Raw genomic sequence first — 18,789 nt, 5'->3', positions numbered from 1 at the left:
AAATGAAATGTGTAAGTTATTCCTAATATAGATTGTTCCAGGTTTGATGTGAAAGAATATAAATACAATCCCTTTTTGTTTTTTTAAAGATTTTATTGTTCCTTTTTCTCCCAAAGCCCCTCGGTACGTAGTTGTGTAGTTTTAGTTGTGGGTCCTTCTAGTTGTGGCGTGTGGGATGCCTCCTCAGCGTGGCCTGATGAGTGGTGCCATGTCCGCGCCCAGGATTCAAACTGGTGAAACCCTGGGCCACTGAAGCGAGCGCGCAAACTTAACCACTCCGCCACAAGGCCGGCCCCTCCTTTTTTTTTAAGGAAGAATGAGGTTGCAGCAATGTTATGAGGCATATCTAAAAATGAGATGTGTGACTCTAATTATAGTTTTTCTAGTAGTAACGTAAAGAGCAGTCTTGCCTAAGACAGTGTCTTAGCCCCAGGCTAACCCAGGTTCATGCCCTTTAAGGACAGTTTTGTTGTTTTGCAGCTAAACAAACATCCTTGCTGAGAAGCTTTTGCATTGTATGTATTTTCCAGCAAAGAGCCTTGTAGACATGATTTTATTTCACCTTATATATCGCCTCCTTTGAAACAGGAAAAGGTAGGCCTCACAATTGCCTTTTTAGCCAAGGCAAGTTGCAGTGATTCCAATACATCGCTGAGCATAAGAGTCATCTAGGGAGCTTTAAAAAATACAGATTCCAAGTCCTAATGAATTATCTCAGGGGGTGGAGCCTAAGGAACCTGTGTTCTCAACCAAGCTTTGACTTCTAATTTCTCTTCTCTTTCTGACCTGTAATGCAGCTTTTCCTCACCCAAAGAATGGGAGTGATGATAAGTTGTTCCGGGTTAAGTGTCTTGTTGGTGCTTAGGCAGGAAGTTCATGATAAAGCTGGTAATATCTGTCTGGGTACTCCCCATAAGCATATACTCTTCATGTAGTCCACTGGTGCTGTTTAGAAATCAGTTGTGAGGAGCAGTGGGTTTATTCAGTGCAACTGAGAAGTCGTGTAAAAAATGTCCTTTGGAACCTGAAAAATCAGCATCTTTGTATCAAGGAGCCCTGTGCAGTTGATCTGAGTCTTACAATAGCAGTGTTTGCAGAGTTTCCAGAGCCAACAAAGTGAGGTTCAGATCCCATCTCTTCCATTCATTACCCTTGTGATCTTTCGGTAGGGCTCTTAATTCCTCTGAGCCTGTGTCTTCTCCTCTGTGAAATAAAAATACTGAAGTGTACCTCCAAGGATGTTATGAGGACTAACTGAGCTAGCACATGGTAGGTAGTATTGCTCCAGGCGCACTTTTATGCAAATAGTGCCATCCTCTGCTGCATCCACACAGACATGCTCGGAAGCCCCGAAGGTGCTGAGATGCGTAGAGGTTTTCCCTCAGATCACCTGGGAGGTAGTGGCAGAGCTAGAAGTAGGATCAGAGAATCCCAGCTTCCACGACAGCAGCAGCCTGGCTGCCAGCCCAGACCCGCCTCCTGGCTGATTGCTTTGGTTTAGCAAAACATCTGTGACTTGCCGGCCGCCCCCGCATTGCTGTGGGGTTGGCAGAGTTCCATGCCGGCCGCTGAGTCAGCTCATAGTGGGATCCCGCCCTGACAGCACTGGGAAAGTTCAGGCCCGAGGCGGCTGGGCTGCCCCCACCTTGGCAGCTGGCCAGCCTCTGCATGTGTGCGGTCGTTCCTAGAAAGTGCAGCCGCGTGCGAGGAACAAGTGGAGCTCCAGAGCCTGTCTGTCTTCAGGAAGTGCAGCAGGTGTTGAGGTCAAGCCATTAGAGCTTTGAAGAAAGAGACTGTTCGGAACGGGCGTGTGCAAGCACACATGTGTGCACCGTGGCCGGCACCCAGCTCTGTGTTCTGGGCGGCAGCAGCCCCATGGCTACACAACTCCGTGCTCAGGAGGGTGGCTCTTGGCTTCTGAAACCCTTTGAGTTCATTTTAGGTTTCTGAGGCTTACTCGCTAATTATAGACTGCCTGGCAGAGCACCTGCCAAAATGTTTTTAAATGCCAGCATAGCTGAAGCCTAATCTTGCACCCTAACTTTACCTCCCCCTGGGTTTGGAGATTGAGAACTGGGTTAGTAGGTCATTGGGTAACAGTGACTTAAAACCTTAGATGTGCATCTCCTTTTCCCCTTTTGAATTTAGTTTTTCAAAACTGATTTGGCCTGTGTCATCCTCCTTTGTCTAACCCCACTTTTAAAGTAGTAAATATTGTGTTTGGGAATTTAAAAAAAAACTTTTTAGTTGTGCTTTGGAAGGGGGACTAAGAAAATAACATCCTTAGGGAGAGCCTATGGGAACCATTACAAACTATGAGACTAGCTTTTTTTAATTGTCCAGTCTTTTGTCTCTTATGCAATTAACTTCTAGAGAGCAGAAGTAGAGTGTCACTTACTCCAGCAACAATTAACAAAGATCTTTTACAGTTGATGCAAAATGATCTTGTTAATATGTTACAGTGTCCATTTTGTTCTTTTACACAACAAACTTTTACAGAGGCTTGTTGGGTCAGGCCTCTGTTCCCTGGACAAAGGCGTGCTTCTCCCTCAAAGAGCTCGGGGTCTAGTGGAGGCAGAGCGGGAACCTCAAGGGAAACTGGGTCCTGAGTCAGCTGAAGCGCAACTGCCCAGTCTGAGCTGTGCTGCAGATATTTTAAAATAGGATTTTGTTTCAAACGTTCCTACACCAATACAAAAGTTGATTTCGTCTACAGCATAGCTTGGTAAACCAACAGGAGTACTCAAAGTAATTTTAGAGGTTGGGGAGGGACAGGCAGCAGGCATTTGTCAACTGAAAAGCAAAATTTGAAAAGCTTAAGGGCTCCACAGATTATTTTTTGTTTCTGAAATTCCTTTCTTAGAACATGTAAAATCAAAATTATTTCATGGATTCTCTTTGAAGAAACTCTTAGAAAATAATTGCTGAGGCCTGGATTGTTAGAAAGAGCATGGTGTTCTCTGACACCAGAGTAATGGGAAGATGGATAATGCCATTGAGCCGAGGGTTCTAAAGCCCATCAGATTTCCATGGGCAGAGTAAATAATTGTAAAACAAGACAAGAAACAAAGAGCTGAGTGTCCCTTCTCTCAAGGGAAATCAGTAGAGCCCTGTCAGCATGCAACCAACTGGGGGGTGTTGCTGGCCTATTAGGTCTTCTGTCCTCCTGGGAAGAGGTCGGTTCAGGCAGTGCAGGCATTGTCTGTCTTGAGCCCATTAGTGGAGCTAGTTTTCCAGAAGGGCACAGACTGTCTCCCATAGAATAGAAAGATGAGCGATGGCTTGATAGGCATGTGGGAGCCAGAGTGTGTGTGTCTGATTCTCTGCATACTTTGGCAGGCAGTCAGTTTGGTTACTGAATGTGAAGAGGAGAAGGATGCTTAGTCTCCAGAATCTATTACCAAGAGTCCCTCTAAGTAGTAAGGTGTGGTCTCCTGGGCTGGGCCTATTTTTCTTGGTGTGTACTGCATGTCTTTGAAACATCTGATGCTTTTTGTAAACATTGTACAAACTATTGCCTGAAAATAAATAAGGTCATAAGCTTTCCCCAGTTTCTTTGTAGGTCTCTCTTGTGTGCCCTCAACTTCTATAGTAACAGTGAAATTCATCCAGATCAGTGTTCCTCAACTGGAGGTGATCTCCTCCCTACGCCCCCACCCCCACCCTGCCCCCAGGGGATGTTTGGCAGTGTCAGGAGACATGTTTGGTTGTCATGACTGCTGCCCTGGGGGGAATGTGCTACTGGCATATAGTGGGTAGAGGCCAGGGATTCTACTAAACATCCTACATGCACAGACAGTCCTCCACAACCAAGAATTACCTGGTTCAAAATGTCAGTGGTACCAAGGTTGAGAAACCCTGCTTTAGATTGTGTAATTAGAAAGAGATCGTATGTTGTGCTTTCATCAGACACTGCCTTGGACTCTGTTCATTTGTGTTTTGGTCTTGGTAACTGAGAAGTTTGGCAACCTTGAGTTTTCTTCACTTCTGTTTTCAATAACCATGTTGAGTTCATGTCTTCACCTGTAGTCATCTGGGTGAGCAGACTCTGTCACTTGAGAGAGGATTGGGACCTAGAACGTGCACTCATTCTTCCAGCCCAGCATTCCATGATGTCTAGGATGTCTGTGGTGATTTGTGAGAGAGCTTGGTTGCTCTTCTAGACATTAACCCCAAAAGATTGAGTCGTAATTACTCAGCAGACTTGTTACGTAACAGATTTAATTATTAAATCAGCCTTGATTTTAGAGCCAAAAGATGGGCATTTAGATCCCAGCTCCACCACTTGCTTTCTATAGTACTTGGGACAGGTGTCCTAACCCACCTTTCTGAACTCGTGCATACATCTATCCCAGTGGATGATAATCCTCTCCTGCCATCCTCCCGGAGCAATTTTAAAGATATTACAAAGGTGGAAGAAGAATATGAGTGTGAAAGATCTTGGAAAAGCTATACCATCATACAAAGTTTAGGTCAAATTGTCATTAGCACCTAAATACTTGTTGAAGCTATAATTTTTCAGTATTTACTATCTTTGTAGGTAAGATGCCCCATAAATCCTAGACTCTAAAACAACTCCTTTTCAAGTTTTCAAGAACTGTGACCAAACTCTAGTATTCTGGAGTTGTCTGAAACATTTCAGGATTATGTGAGCTAAAACCATTGCACTTTTGAAGCCACTTCTTTCCATATTAAAATAAGGATATGTGCATATTTGTTCTTTAGTAAGCTTTATTTATATTAAATTCTTATAAATACATGATCACTGACTTAACTTGGGTCCTTATCCATCTTACCAGAGACTATTCCCTCCTGATTTTTGAGGACTTGCTCCATCAGTGAACTCCCCATTCTCTTTAGACTCACTCTCTTCTGAAGCCTTTTCCACATTCACCCGTGTTCTACTATCTCCCAAATTTAAAACAATCCCCTTTAATCATAAATCTACCTGATTTGATTGTTACAGGGAAATGAGAAGTCGCTTTTTAAACGCTTTCCTGTGACTACAGTCTCCTTCCAGCTTGTTCTATAGTCCTAGCTGTCCCCCACTCCTCACAGCAGAGCTTCTCAGAGGGATTGTGTGCACTCCTTACCTCCACTGTCACCTCCTACTCACTCCTCAGCGCATTTCAGTCTGGACTCTGTTTCTTCCATGTCCCTGAAGTTCCTCTTGGTAAGGCCTCCCAGTGACCACCATTTTGCGGTGCCCAGCCTGCCCTCACCGTATTTGATTTCTCAGCAGTATTGAATACAGTAGTTCCCTCTCCTTGAAACAGTCTCTTCTTTTACTTTCTATAGCCTCTCTATCGGCTTATTTTCCTTTATCTCTTTCTCTTCTATCTGACCTCTAGAGCTCCAAGTTCCCTAGGGCTCAGATTTAAACACTCTTCTCTGTATGTTCCCCCTGGGCAATTTCTTTCACTCTCATGGCTTTAAATACTATCCACAAGCCACTGACTCCAGTATATATGGTTTGAGCTCATGTTTCCATTTGAGCTCAATGGATATATTCCCAGCTACCTTCTTGACATTTCCCCTTAGAAGTTTTACTGGTATCTCAAGTTTAACACATATAAAGCCGAACTCTTGATTTCCAACCTACTCCCCCACAATTATTTCCTCCTTTATTTTCCTTCTCTGTAAATGGCATTTCTATCCACTTGGTCATTCATATCAGAAACCTTGGAGTTGACTGTCTTTCATACCTCCTACTCTGTCACTCCATGTAGTAATGTCAAGTCCATCACGAGGTGTTACCAGTTCTCTCACCTAAATATCTAGAATCCTGTCACTTCTCTCCTCCACCATCATTTATGTAATCCAAGCTCCCTACCTACTGCTGTAGCTGTCAACAGGTTTGTGTCTCCGCCCTTCCCATCCATTCTCTACCCAGCAGCTAGGGTGATCTTCTGAAAAACAAATCAGATTATGTCACTCCTTTAACACCCTCCAAGTATGATGTGAGTTGCTCTAATTGGAAAAGCCAGAATCTGCATAATCTGATCCCTGCCGGCTTCTCCAGCCTTATTTTTACCAATCTCCTGACCTGTCACTGTACTGCAACTACCCTGGCCTTTGCATATGCTAGTCCTTCTGCCTAGGACACTCCTCCAGGTTAACTCTTACCCAGCCTTCAGTCCTCACCTTAAACATCACTTCTTCAGAGACACTGTCTTCACCTTTAGTATAGATCAGGGTATATGCTCTCATTAAACATTATACTTTTATATTTGTGTTCTTTGATATCTGATTCCCACACTAGATGGTAAAGCTCCAAGAGGACAGGGACCATCTGTGTTTTGCTTGTCATTGTATACTAGCACCCAGCAGAGTGATGGCAAATAAGAGGCACTGAATAAAAATTTGTTTCTTCTCCTTTCTTTTAATTTGCCTTGTGGCATTTTGTTTGTTTGTTTTTGTGAATGGCACCATTTCATTTCTTAAAAAAAAGTAGACTTTATTTTTTAGAACAGTTTTAGATTCACAGCAAAATGGAGCAGAAGGTGCAGTGATTTCCCATATACTCCCTGCCCCAACATACACACAGCCTCCCCCACTATCATAATCCCCCACTAGAGTGATAGATTTGTTGCAGTTGATGAGCCTACATTGACACATCGTTGTCACCCAAAGTCCCTAGGTTACAGTAGGGTTCACTCTTGGTGGTGTACATTCTGTGGGTTTTGACAAATGTGTAATGACATATATCCACCATTATAGTATCATACCAGGGTAGTTTCACTGCCCTAAAAATCCTCTGTGCTCCATCTCTTCATCTCTCCCTCCTTCCTGAGCCCTGGCAACCACTGATCTTTTTACTGTCTCCATAGTATTGCTGTTTCTACAATGTCATCTAGGTGGAATCATATAGTATGTATCCTTTTCAGGTTGGCTTCTTTCACTTAGTAATACACATTTAAGGTTCCTCCATGTCTTCTCATGGCTTGATAGCCTCATTTCTTTTTAGCACTTAATAATTTTCTGCTGTCTGGATGTACTACAGTTTGTTTATCCACTCACCTACTGAAGGACATGTTGGTTGCTTCCAAGTTTTGGCAAGTATGAATAAAGCTGCTATAAACATCTGTGTGCAGCTTTTTGTGTAGACATAAGTTTTCAACTCATTTGGGTAAATACCAGCAAGTACAATTGCTGAGTTATTTTGTAAGAAACTGCCGAACTGTCTTCCAATGTGGCTGTACTACTTTGCATCCCCACCAACAATGAATGAGAGTTCCTTTCGCTCCACATCCTTGTCAGCATTTGGTAGTGTCAGTGTTAGGGATTTTGGCTGTTTTTTAGAATTATTTTATTAAGGTCGTATTGACTTACACATTGTGCATTTTTTTAATTGAAATTTTCACTGAGAAATTGTAGATTCACGTGCACTTGTAAGAAATAATTTAGAGAGATCCCTGTACACTTTGCCCAGTTTCTCCACCAGTAACATTTTATAAAACTACTAGTATACTATCACAACCTGGATAGTGACATTGATACCATCCACTGATCTTATTTAGATTTCCCCAATTTTGCTTGTTCTCTGTGTGTGTGTCTGTTCTATTTTTAAGCCTATTTTGTTGTATGTTTAACATATCTAGATTTCTCCCAAGGTCGCACTTTGCTGTATCCCACGTTTTGATATGTAATGCTTTCATTGGTTAGTACTAAACATTTCATAATTTCAGTTGTGATTGCTTCTTTAACCAATGGCTTGTTCAAAAGTTTTTTAGTTTCCAAATATGTGGGGTTTATCTTTTTCAAAATATTAATTTATAGCTTATAATTAAACTCTAACCATAGTGATTAGAGAACTGGCATGATACCAATTTTCTGGAATTTGTTATGATATCCTTTGTGTTGGCCTTGTATATGATCTGTTTCTATAAATTCTCCATATGTGCTTGGAAAGAATGTATATTCTGTTTGATAGATGTGGGGCTATATATCTGTCTATTGGATCGAGCTTATTAATTGTGTTGTTCAAATCTTCCTTATCCTTACTAAGTTTTGTTTGTGTTGTCACTTCAGAGAGAGGTGAATTAAAATATTCCAGTGTAAGACTGGCTTTCTTTTGATTAGTATTAGTACATTTTTTTTCCTTACACATTCCAAATCTTTATATCTTGAGATCACATATAAAAGACCTGAAATCTCTGTCTTTTTTTATTAGGTTATCTTTTTTATTAGGTTAATTTAAGCCATGTAGTTAGTAGGATTGTGATACATTTCAACCTGTTTTTGCCTGCTAACTTTGGATTTCCTGTTTAACCATACTTTGTTTCTGGTTTTCTCCTTTCCTATCTTTTGTTCATTTGATTGAGTTTTCTTTATTCAGTCTTTATCTCATCTACTGGTTTAGAAGTTATACTTTCTGTTTCTATTCTTTTATTGATTACTTTTAGATTTTTTACTTGCATTCTTTCCTTTTTACACAACTTCCAAACGATATTAGGACCTTAGAAATTCTAGTTTTAACTTCCACTTCTCTGCTACCATCTTCCAGTTTATTGTGGCTAGCAATTTATATCCAATTTGTTTTGATCCCTTCCCCAAATTAGTTTTTTTCCTCCCCTAACAGTCAATATTTATTTAGACTTCCCAGCAAGTTTATCCATTTTTTTCCTCCCTCATATCTCACTATTTCCCTTTGGGCTCCGTCGTCTTTTTCCTTTTTTCGTAACTCTCTTAGCAGAGATTTGTATATAGTAAACTCAGTCCTAGTGTGTCTGAAAAAAGTTTTAATTTATATCTTTGGTTTTTTTGCCCTTACTTTTCAATGATTGTTCATAGCTCTAGATTCTAGATTGGCCATAATTTTCCTAACACTTTGATGGTATGATTCCATTGTCTTCTAGCAACTATTTTTGCTGTTGAGAAATCTATGTTCAGTCTAATTGTCACCTTTGTGAATTCTTTTTCTCTTTTGTAGCTTTTAAGACTTTTCTTTTTGACTCTGCTATTTTTCACTTGAACTACAGTATTTTAGGTCTGGACTTATTTTTATTTATCCTACTTGGGCCCCTGGTCTGCTCCTTCAACCTGATTTCTATTTTTTTTTCCCCTTGGCTTCTATTTTTTCTTGACCATTATTCTAATAGAAGTACTTGGAACCTTCTCATTCAGTCTTCTATGTATCTTTTCTTTCATAACCTTCTCTCTTTATGTCATTCTCCTGCATTCTGGAATATTTTCACATTCTGTTTTCCAATTTCTAATTCTTCATCTCTATTCTACTTAATAACTTTTAAAATATTATCTTAATACTGTGTTTAATTTCTGTACTTTTTTTTTTTTTTTAAAGATTTTATTTTTTCCTTTTTCTCCCCAAAGCCCCCCGGTACATAGTTGTGTATTCTTCGTTGTGAGTTCTTCTAGTTGTGGCATGTGGGACGCTGCCTCAGCGTGGTCTGATGAGCAGTGCCATGTCCGCGCCCAGGATTCGAACCAACGAAACGCTGGGCCGCCTGCAGCGGAGCGCGCGAACTTACCCACTCAGCCACGGGGCCAGCCCCTGTACTTTTTTTGGCTTTTAAAAATCTGTTCTTATCATATGGTTTCTAGTTCTTTTGCTTTTTGAACATCTTTAACTTTTTAAAAACTTTATCTTATGGAATTGTTAAAACTTTTTTTATGGAAATCTCAAACATACAAAAAAGAGAATGGTAATGAACCATCTGTGTTCCTTATCCAGCTTTCAACAGTTACCAGCATTCTGCCATTCTTTAAACATGCTTATTTTATTGAAACTTTTAGATTATTCTGTTGTTATCTTAATTCTTGGGGTGCAGGTTCTCCTTGTGTCCTGTTACTCTCGCACATGATGGTTTATTTCCTCTTGTGGTGATGTGTTTTTGTTTTAATGTAAGCTCATTTTGAGTTGGGGCTTGTTTCCATGGAAGTTTTGTATGCTTTGGTTTATGGAAGCATTCGTAAGGGAGTTTTATTTTCTCCTCTACTGGGTCCTGCAAATTTAGCTGGTTGTCATTGGTTTGGCGTAATGTGAATTTGGGGTCTACATCTGTGCCTGGTCTACAGTCTGTTTCTTGTAGACCCTCTTTTTCCCTGAGGCCTCTGGCAGATGGCAAGGTTCCTTGCTTCGCTTCTCCAGCGTGGTAAGCAGTTTTTTAGGCCCCACTTCAGGGGGGTGGAAGTGTAGTCCTTCATGGCCTCTGGCTTTGTGCGTTTATCTCGATTCTGGTTCCTGGCATGCAGGGGGCTGGTAGCCTGGACTCTCCTCCCTTGGGGGTGATTAAATCCCCAGTCTTCAGCCTTCAGCTGTTAAGAAGTCTATCCGGATCTCTTCTCCCTTGAGCCCTTCAGCTTCCGTGTCTGCTCACTGCTGATTCCTTCCTTTTTGTTTCTGGCGCTGTGGGCTCTGCTGCCTTTCTGGGTTTCAAGCTTAGCCCTGTGTGTAGGGGGTGGAGTATTACATTGTATCCATCATTTCTAAGCAAGGTTTTCTTTGGAGAGGGAGGGAAGCGGTAGAGTTCTCCACATCAGACTATCCTCACTCCTGGTTTTGTTTTCTGCTTTTTTCTTTGATTTTTGATTTTTAATAACTTAGACTTGATGTCTCATGTGCCAAGTACTTGCCGTCTTTCATTGCGTTGTGTGAGGCAAGCCCTGATAGTATCCTCCCTTCACGGGTTTGTTTTTATTTTGCAGAGGAGGGAAGAAGGGTGGAATGGGCTGCTTGCAGTCTGGTGGGGCAGCTGGGCTCTGAACGCAGGCGGCCTGACTGCAGCCTCCGTGCTCACCTCTCCCCGTGTTCCCTCTCGCCCCATTCCAGACAGAGGAGGGTGAGGATGATCTTCTTCGGTGGGCTCCTTATGTCAAAAGTAACTTTGATTTATTTTTTCTGATTGTCAGAGTAATTCAGACTCATTAGAAAATATGGAAAATACAAAAATTTGTAAAGAAAAAAATGTAGTCACATAACTTAGATATAACTGTAAACATTTTCTTATATTTCCTGTGTTTACAAAAAAATCCTATTATAGGGATACTTTTTGGTTTTATGTATAATTTTGTGCCCAACTTTTATCACCTAACAGTCCACAAGCAATTTTTATCATTAAAATTTATTTTAAAGTATTATTTTAAAATAGTTTAATTTTTTAAAAACATATTACAGAAGTTATATTGACTCAAATAATTTTAGAAATATAGAAATGTGAAAAGTAAATGTCAACCTGACTTTCCATGGCTCATTGTTGTTACCAGTTTGGTCTTTACCTTTTCAGAACTTTTTCTCTTCACAAATACATTTTGCTTGTTTTTAACAAAAAAAAGGAACTCTGCGTATTATTCTACAACTTACTTTTTTGACTCAGTATTATGGCTGTCTTTCCATATGTGTTCATAAAGATCTATTTATTAACATTTTTATAATCACTTATCTCACAGTTACATAAGTAATGTGAATAGATGCTCATGAAAAATTAAAACAATATAGGAAAGTAAACTTTATACTGTAGAAAAATATTAGAGTGTCCTTTTGCCCACCTGCCCTTCCCATCCACCCCCTTATCCCAGAGGATGCCACGGTCAGGTGTGAATCAGCCTCTAGGGCTGTTTCTAGATATTTAACTACCTTAAGTGGGTGGTCCCAGAGAGTGTGTGTGTGTATATTTAGTATAAATATAGACTCTCTTCATGGATGCTGTATAACCCTGTGCCCTTGTGTCTGTATTTCTGTAGTAGATTATTCTAGAGGTTGAATTTGCTGTATCAGTGGGTATATGTATATTACTGTCTTTTCAAGTGTTTATGTGCTTTTTGTATTTGTTCTGTGACTTATCTTGCTTGTAGCCTTTGCCCATTTTTCTTCCTTCCTCCCTTCCCCCCTTCCTCTCTCCCTCCCTCCCTCCCTCCCTCCACCGTCCCTCCACCCTCCCTCCCCCTCTTCCCTTCCTTCCCTCTCCTTCCTTCCCCACCTTCCCTCCTCGGAGCTAACATCTGCTGCCAATCCTCCTCTTTTTGCTGAGGAAGACTGGCCCTGAGCTAATATCCATGCCCATCTTCCTCTATTTTATATGTGGGATGCTGCCACAGCATGGCTTGATAAGCAGTGGGTAGGTCTGTGCCTGGGATCCAAACCAGGGAACCCCAGGCTGCCGAAGCAGAGCACACGAACTTAACCGCTGCACCACCAGGCCCCTTTCTTTCTTAATCATAAAAATCATGTGAGATTTACCGTCGTAGCAAATTTTAAGTGTACAGTACATATTGTTAACCGTAAGTACAATGTTGTATGGCGGATCTCTAGAAATTTTTCATCTTGCACAACTAAAACTTACACCCATTGAATAGCAACTACCCTTTTCCCCTCCCCACAGACCCTGGCAGCCACTATTCCTCTTTCTGCTTTGATGAGTTTGACTACTTTAGAGCCTCATGTAAATGGAATCATGTAGTATTTGCCCTTCTGTGACTGGCTTGTTTCACTTTATTTACATTTATTTAAATTTTTATTGAAATATTTACATTATTTAGCATAATGTCCTCCAGGTTCATCCATGTTATCACATATTGCAGGATTTCCTTCCTTTTTATGACTAAATAATATTCCAGTGTGCATATACCACATTTTCTTTATCGTTTCATCCATCAACGGACACTTAGGTTGATTCCATATCTTGGTTATTGTGAACAATGCTGCAATGAAGATGAGAGTACAGGTATCCCTTCAAGATTCTGATTCCAATTCGTTTGGATATATCCCCATAAGTTGGATTACTATATCATATGGTAGTTCTATTTTTTATTTTTTCAGAAACCTCCATACCGTTGTCCCTATCAGCTGTACCATTTTACAATCCCATCAGCAGTGCACAAGGATTCCAGTTTCTCCACATCCTTGTCAACACTTGTTATTTTCTGTTTGTTTGTTTTTATAATGGCCATACTAGCAGATGTGAGGTGACATTGTGGTTTTTATTTGCATTTCCCTGATGATTAGTGATGTTGACCATCTTTTCATATACATGTTGGCCATTTGTATGTCTTCTTTGGAGAAATATCTATTCAAGTCTTTTGCCTATTATTTAATTGGGTTATTTGGTTTTTTGCTAAGTTGTGGAAGATCCATGTTTTCAGTGCTAAGTTGATTCTAACTCCTAGCAACCTTGTGTACAGCAGAGTGGAGCCCTGCTCAGTCTTTTTGCACCATCCTCTCACCTTCTGGAGCTATTTCAGACAATGTTCCACTGCTATTCATAGGGTTTTCATGGCCAGTTCTTTCAAAAGTGAGTGGGCCGGTCCTTCTTCCTAGTCTGTCTTAGTCTGGAACCTCTGCTGAAACCTGCCCACAATGGGTGACCCTACTGGTGTTTGAAATACCCATGATATAGCTTTCAGCATCACAGCAACATGCAGCCACTACAGTATGACAGCCAACAGACAGGTGGTATGGTTTCCTGACTGGGAGACGAACCTGGGCTACAGCGGTAAAAATGCCGAATCTTAACCACTAGCCCACCAGGGCTGGCTTGGAGTTCCTTATATCTTTTGGATATTAATCCCTTATCAGAGAGATGGTTTGCAGATATTTTCTCCCATTCTGTAGGTTGCCTTTTCACTCTGTTGATTATTTTCCTTTGCTGTGCAGAAGCTTTTTATTTTGAGGTACTTTCATTTGTCTATTTTTACTTTTGTTGCCTGTGCTTTTGGTGTCATATCTAAGAAATCATTGCCAAGACTAATGTTGTGAAGCTTGTATCCTATATTTTCTTGTAGCACTTTGGCAGTTTCAGGTCTTATGTTTAAGTCTTTAATCCATTTTGAGTTGATTTTTATGTATGGTGTAAGATGAGGGTCTAATTTTATTCTTTGCTTATGGATATCCAGTTTCCCCAGCACCATTTGTTGAAGAGACTATCCTTTCCCCATTGTATATTCTTTGCACCCTGTCAAAGATCAGTTGACCCTATGTGTGTAGGTTTATTTCTGGGCTCTGTATTCTGTTCCATTGGTCTCTGTGTTTGTCTTTATGCCAGTATCATACTATTTTGATTACTGTAGCTTTGTAATATGTTTTCAAATCAGGAATTTTGAGGCCTCAGCTCTATTCTTCCTCAAGATTATTTTAGTTATTCAGGGTCCTTTGTGGTTCCATATGAATTTTAGAAGTTTTTTTTCTATTGCTTTAAAAAATGCCTTTGGGATTTTGATGGGGGTGGCATTGAATCTGTAGATCGCTTTGAGTAGTATGGACGTTCTAACAATAGTAAGTCTTCCAGCCCATGAACATGGGATGTCTTTCCATTTATCAGTGTCTTCTTTAATTCCTTTCAGCAATGTTTTGTAGTTTTCAGTGTACAAGTCTTTCACTTCCTTGGTTAGGTTTATTCCTAAGTAGTTTATTCTATTTAGTGCTGTTATAAATGAGATTTTTTTCTCTTAATTTCCTTCTCAGATTGTTCATTGTCAGTATATAGAAACACAACTGATTTTTGTATGTTTGTTTTGTATCCTGCAATTTTCCAGAATTTGTTTGTTAGTTCTAATGGGTTTTTTGTGTGTGGAATCTTTAGAGTTTTCTACATGTAAGACCATGTCACCTGCAAAAAGATAATTTTACTTCTTTCCAATTTGAATGCCTTTTATTTCTTTTTCTTGCCTAATTGCTCTAGCTAGGACTTCCAGGACCATATTGAATAGAACTGAAAGAGTAGGCATCCTGGCCTTGTTCCTGCTCTTAGAGGAAAAGCTTTTAGTTTTTCACTGTTAAGTATGGTATTAGCTGTGGGCTTTTCATATAAGGCCTTTAAAATGTTGAGGTAATTTCCTTCTATTCCTAGTTTGTTGAGTATTTTTATCATGAAAGGGTGTTAAATTTTGTCAAATGCTTTTTCTACATCTGTTGGGATAATTATGTGATTTTAATCCTTGGTTCTCTTAATGTGTTGTATCACATCGATTGATTTTTGTCTGTTGAACCACTCTTGCATCCCAGGGATCAGTCCCAATTGGTCATGGTGTATGATCCTTTTAATGTGCTCTTGAATGTGGTTTGCTGGAAGTTTATTAAGGATTTTACATCTGTATTCATCAGATAGTTTTGTTTTAGTGTCTTTTTCTGGCTTTGGCATCAGGGTAATGCTGGCCTCATAAAATGACTTTGGAAGTGTTCCCTCCCCTTCAATTTTCTGGAAGAGTTTGGGAAGGATTGGTATTAATTCTTCTTTAAATATTTGGTAGGCTCACTCGTGAAGCCACCTGGTTCTGGGCTTTTCTTTGTAGGGAGGGTTTTGATTACTGATTAAATCTCCTTACTAGTTATAGGTCTCTTCAGACTCCCTATTTCTTCGTGATTCAGCCTTGGTAGGCTGTAAATTTCTGGGAATTCATCCATTTCTTCTAGATTATCCAATCTGTTTGCATATAATTGTTCATAGTAGTCTCTATTTCTGTGGCATCCATGGTAATGTCTCTTCTTTCATTTCTGAATTTATTTGTCTTCTCTTTTTTCTTAGTTTAGCTGAAAGTTTGTCAATTTTGTTGAACTTTTCAAAAACCAACTGTTAGTTTCGTTGATGTTTTTCTATTTTCTGTTTTGTTTATTTCTGTTCTAATCTTTATTATTTCCTTCCTTCTGCTAACTTTGGGCTTACTTTGTTCTTCTTTTTCTAGTTTCTTGAGGTATAGAGTTAGGTTGTTTATTTGACATCTTTGTTTATCATATTTATTGATCATGTTTATCCCTGTAAACTTCCCTCTTAGTACTGCTTTTGGTGCATTCCATGAGTTTTGTTATGTTTTGTTTTTGTTGCTTTTACCTGTTTTTCTACTCTGTTATCTTTTTCTTATTGATCTGTAGTAGCTCTTGGGCATAGGCCCTTGTCTTTGTGTGTCAGATATTTTTCACAGTTGTTGGTCTTTCAACATGATTTGTAGTTCTTTCATTAAGTAGGAATTTAAAATTTTCGTGTGGCTAAATCTATTGATCTTTCCCTCAGTGGTCTCTGTCATAATTTAAAAAGCCCTCCCCTCCCCAGGATTATAAAAAAATATATTGTTACTGTTATTTTATGGGTTTTTTTTATATGTAGATCTTTACTCCACCTGGAATTAATGGGAAGGATGTGGAGTAGGGATTGAACGTTTTTAAAAGGCAATGTTCTTTTTAAGGCCTGCACAATGGTCTGTCACGTGGATAGCACCTTCATTTGTTGCCTATTCCTTTAGTGTTAAGACATTTAGGCTGTTGCTAATTTTTTGCTATTATAAATAGAATTGTACTGTACTTCTATTAATTTTTGTGGGGTAGATTCATAGAACAGTATTACAAGATCAGGAGAAGACTGAAAAAGTGAGGCTGTTACAAGCAGGGACTTGAAGGTGCACTGCTGGCATTTGATTCTCGGCTCCACTGTTTGGTTGCTTTGCAACCTTCTGCAAATCACTTGCTTGTACCTTGGTTTTCTCATCTGAAAGATGGGGGTTATAATAGTACCCACCTCAGAGCATTGTGCTGAGGTTTAAATGTTTGATACACATAAAATACTGGAACAGGGCCTGGCATGTAGTAAGTACTCGATTCTTGCTAGTTGTTGCTGCTGCTGCTGTTTTTATTGTGATGGGCATTTTAAGGCAAGTGACTTTGTGGAAAGGTCATGCCATTTTTATATTTCCTTTATGGGAATATAGGAGATCCCATTGTCCCAACCCTTGTTACCATTGAATATTATCATTTTTTAAAGCCTTGCTAATTTTACTTAGATAATAGGCTCCTGTTTTCTCTTTTTTTTTCTTTGATGCACCCTCTTCTGTTATCCTCTTGAACCTAAAAATTAAACTGCTATCTTTAGGAAATGGTTTATATTGCCTTTGAGATCCTTTTTATGGACTTGTATTTTAGAACTTGAAGCCCACCTTTTAAGTGTGCGATTTTTTTGCCCCAAATTCATCACTTAGCCTGAGGCACTTCTAAGTTTATTCCTGTGGCTTGTTCTTCAGGTACTGACGTTCGTTTGAGTCCCTACCATCTGCCAGGGACTGTGCTGGGTGCACAGGCCTCATTGAGGAATAAGCTTCTGTCCCTGTATGAGAGAGACTCATAGCCTGGGAGAGGTGGCAGACAGTGCAGGGACAGCTGGCATCAGAGTTGGAACTTGTATGCCATAGGACCACCCCCTGGGATGGGGATGTGGGGATGGGAGAAGCCCTAAGAGAAGCTCTCAAACTGGTAAATGGGGTTGACTTTTAAACAGAAGTACAAGTGTGTTCTGTCTGAGGAAACCTGCTCTGTGGAATCCGAAACTTGAAAATGAAAGAGGGACTTTTTTTTTTTACTGTATAAAATAATTTATCATAGCATTTTTTAAAAACGTGGTCTTCCTATATATTTAAAATATATAGTTTGAAAAAGAGAAGTTTTTAGGAAACTTGTCTGAAGCACTGCCTTTGGCGCTCAGTTTCCCCTTCTGTCAGATGAGGGGTTCTCCCGCTCTGCTCTCCAGCTCTGACTCTGAGCTCTGTGGTGTGCGTGGTGTCAGCGGCCATTATGAAAGCTCAGGTGGTAGGTGGCTCTCGGGGTGGAATGAGCAGTACTGCCAACTTGGATTCTGCAGAGAACAAGGCCTTCCTCTGTGGCTCTCAGACTTGGACTTGGCTGGGCCGCTTCACTCTTTGGCATAGAGCTGTCCTCGTCGCCAACATTGCATTTTAGTTTCTCTGCCTCCTTTTGTAGGAACAGAGCATTTCTGGGCAGTCTTCTTGATTATTGACTGCGTGGACTGATTGTGTGCCTAGATGGAAAGGTAGGCCTGCCGCCCTCTCTCCCTTCCCCCACCCATCCTCCTTTCTACTGCTTCATCAGAAAAGTGTCCTTAGTCTTTTTCCAAGCCACCGAGTTTGAATTGATCTTTGTTGCTAGTAAGAGGTGGGGAGGCACTTTCTGGTTCCTGCTAAAGTTACCTGACAGCGGAAGGTGTGCATCTGATAATTATAACTCTAGTGCTTCCAAGGCCCGAGCGATTTAGCTAAGAGCAGTAATCCTGATCTTATCAGGAGGGTTTTGTAGTCCAACAGTGTTGCTTATAACAGTATCTGTTTTACTTCCTGGGCTTCCCCTCTCCTCTTAGGATTCTCCTATAATCCTGCCCATTACCCTCTTGTGCATGTCTCCTTACCTCCTGGAATCAGTTAAAACTGGTAGGAGGACAAAGATAGCTTTCTTTTCTTCCTACCAAGATCTGGGAATTGGACTTTTAACATTACAACATCATCAGCCTGGCCAGCAGTAGAGCAGTCACAAGTGCGGTACAGATAATACCTGCAGAGCCACAAACCTAGCCAAAGAGAAGGTAGTTTATGCATTGCTTATTAAAAAATAGTAATAATACTAGCAACAGCAGTATTCAGCCCAAATCAGAACTTCAATTGCATTTTGTATTTCAGAGTAATTAATTGGTGTCCATGAGCGTGGGATCAGCCCCTTACTAATGACTACTTTGAGGTTCAGGTCCTAGGCATTTGCCCAGATCCTTCACCTTGGGATTCAGAATCTATCCGATTGTAGAGAGTAGACAGAAAGGAAACACGTTACTCTTCTGTATCTTCAGAGAACACTCAGGAATCTCTATAGAAGTTGTCAGTGTGCATGATGGTGTGCTAAGGACGGGACAGTTTCTTAGAGGTTTCAGAATACAGGGAGCCCAAGTGAAGAATAGGCGGCTTAGCCTCTGTGCTTTGAACCTGGAGGCAAGGGTTAACTCTTGCCTTGCGGGGGAGTGAGGAATGGGAACTAAAATTGCTTTGGACATCTGAGCTGTGCTTTAATAA

At 40.3% G+C, this 18,789-nt stretch overlaps 1 protein-coding gene across 4 annotated transcripts in view; it reads left to right on the top strand.

The window, feature by feature from the left end:
• The window catches only part of ARID3B (AT-rich interaction domain 3B), a 51,698-nt gene that overhangs the window by 3,483 nt on the left and 29,426 nt on the right, over positions 1 to 18,789 (top strand). The window lies entirely within an intron of this gene.

The sequence above is a fragment of the Equus asinus genome, chromosome 2, assembly GCF_041296235.1.
Source record: "Equus asinus isolate D_3611 breed Donkey chromosome 2, EquAss-T2T_v2, whole genome shotgun sequence".
Lineage (NCBI taxonomy): Eukaryota > Metazoa > Chordata > Mammalia > Perissodactyla > Equidae > Equus > Equus asinus.
This window is presented reverse-complemented; position numbering and strand designations above follow the sequence as displayed.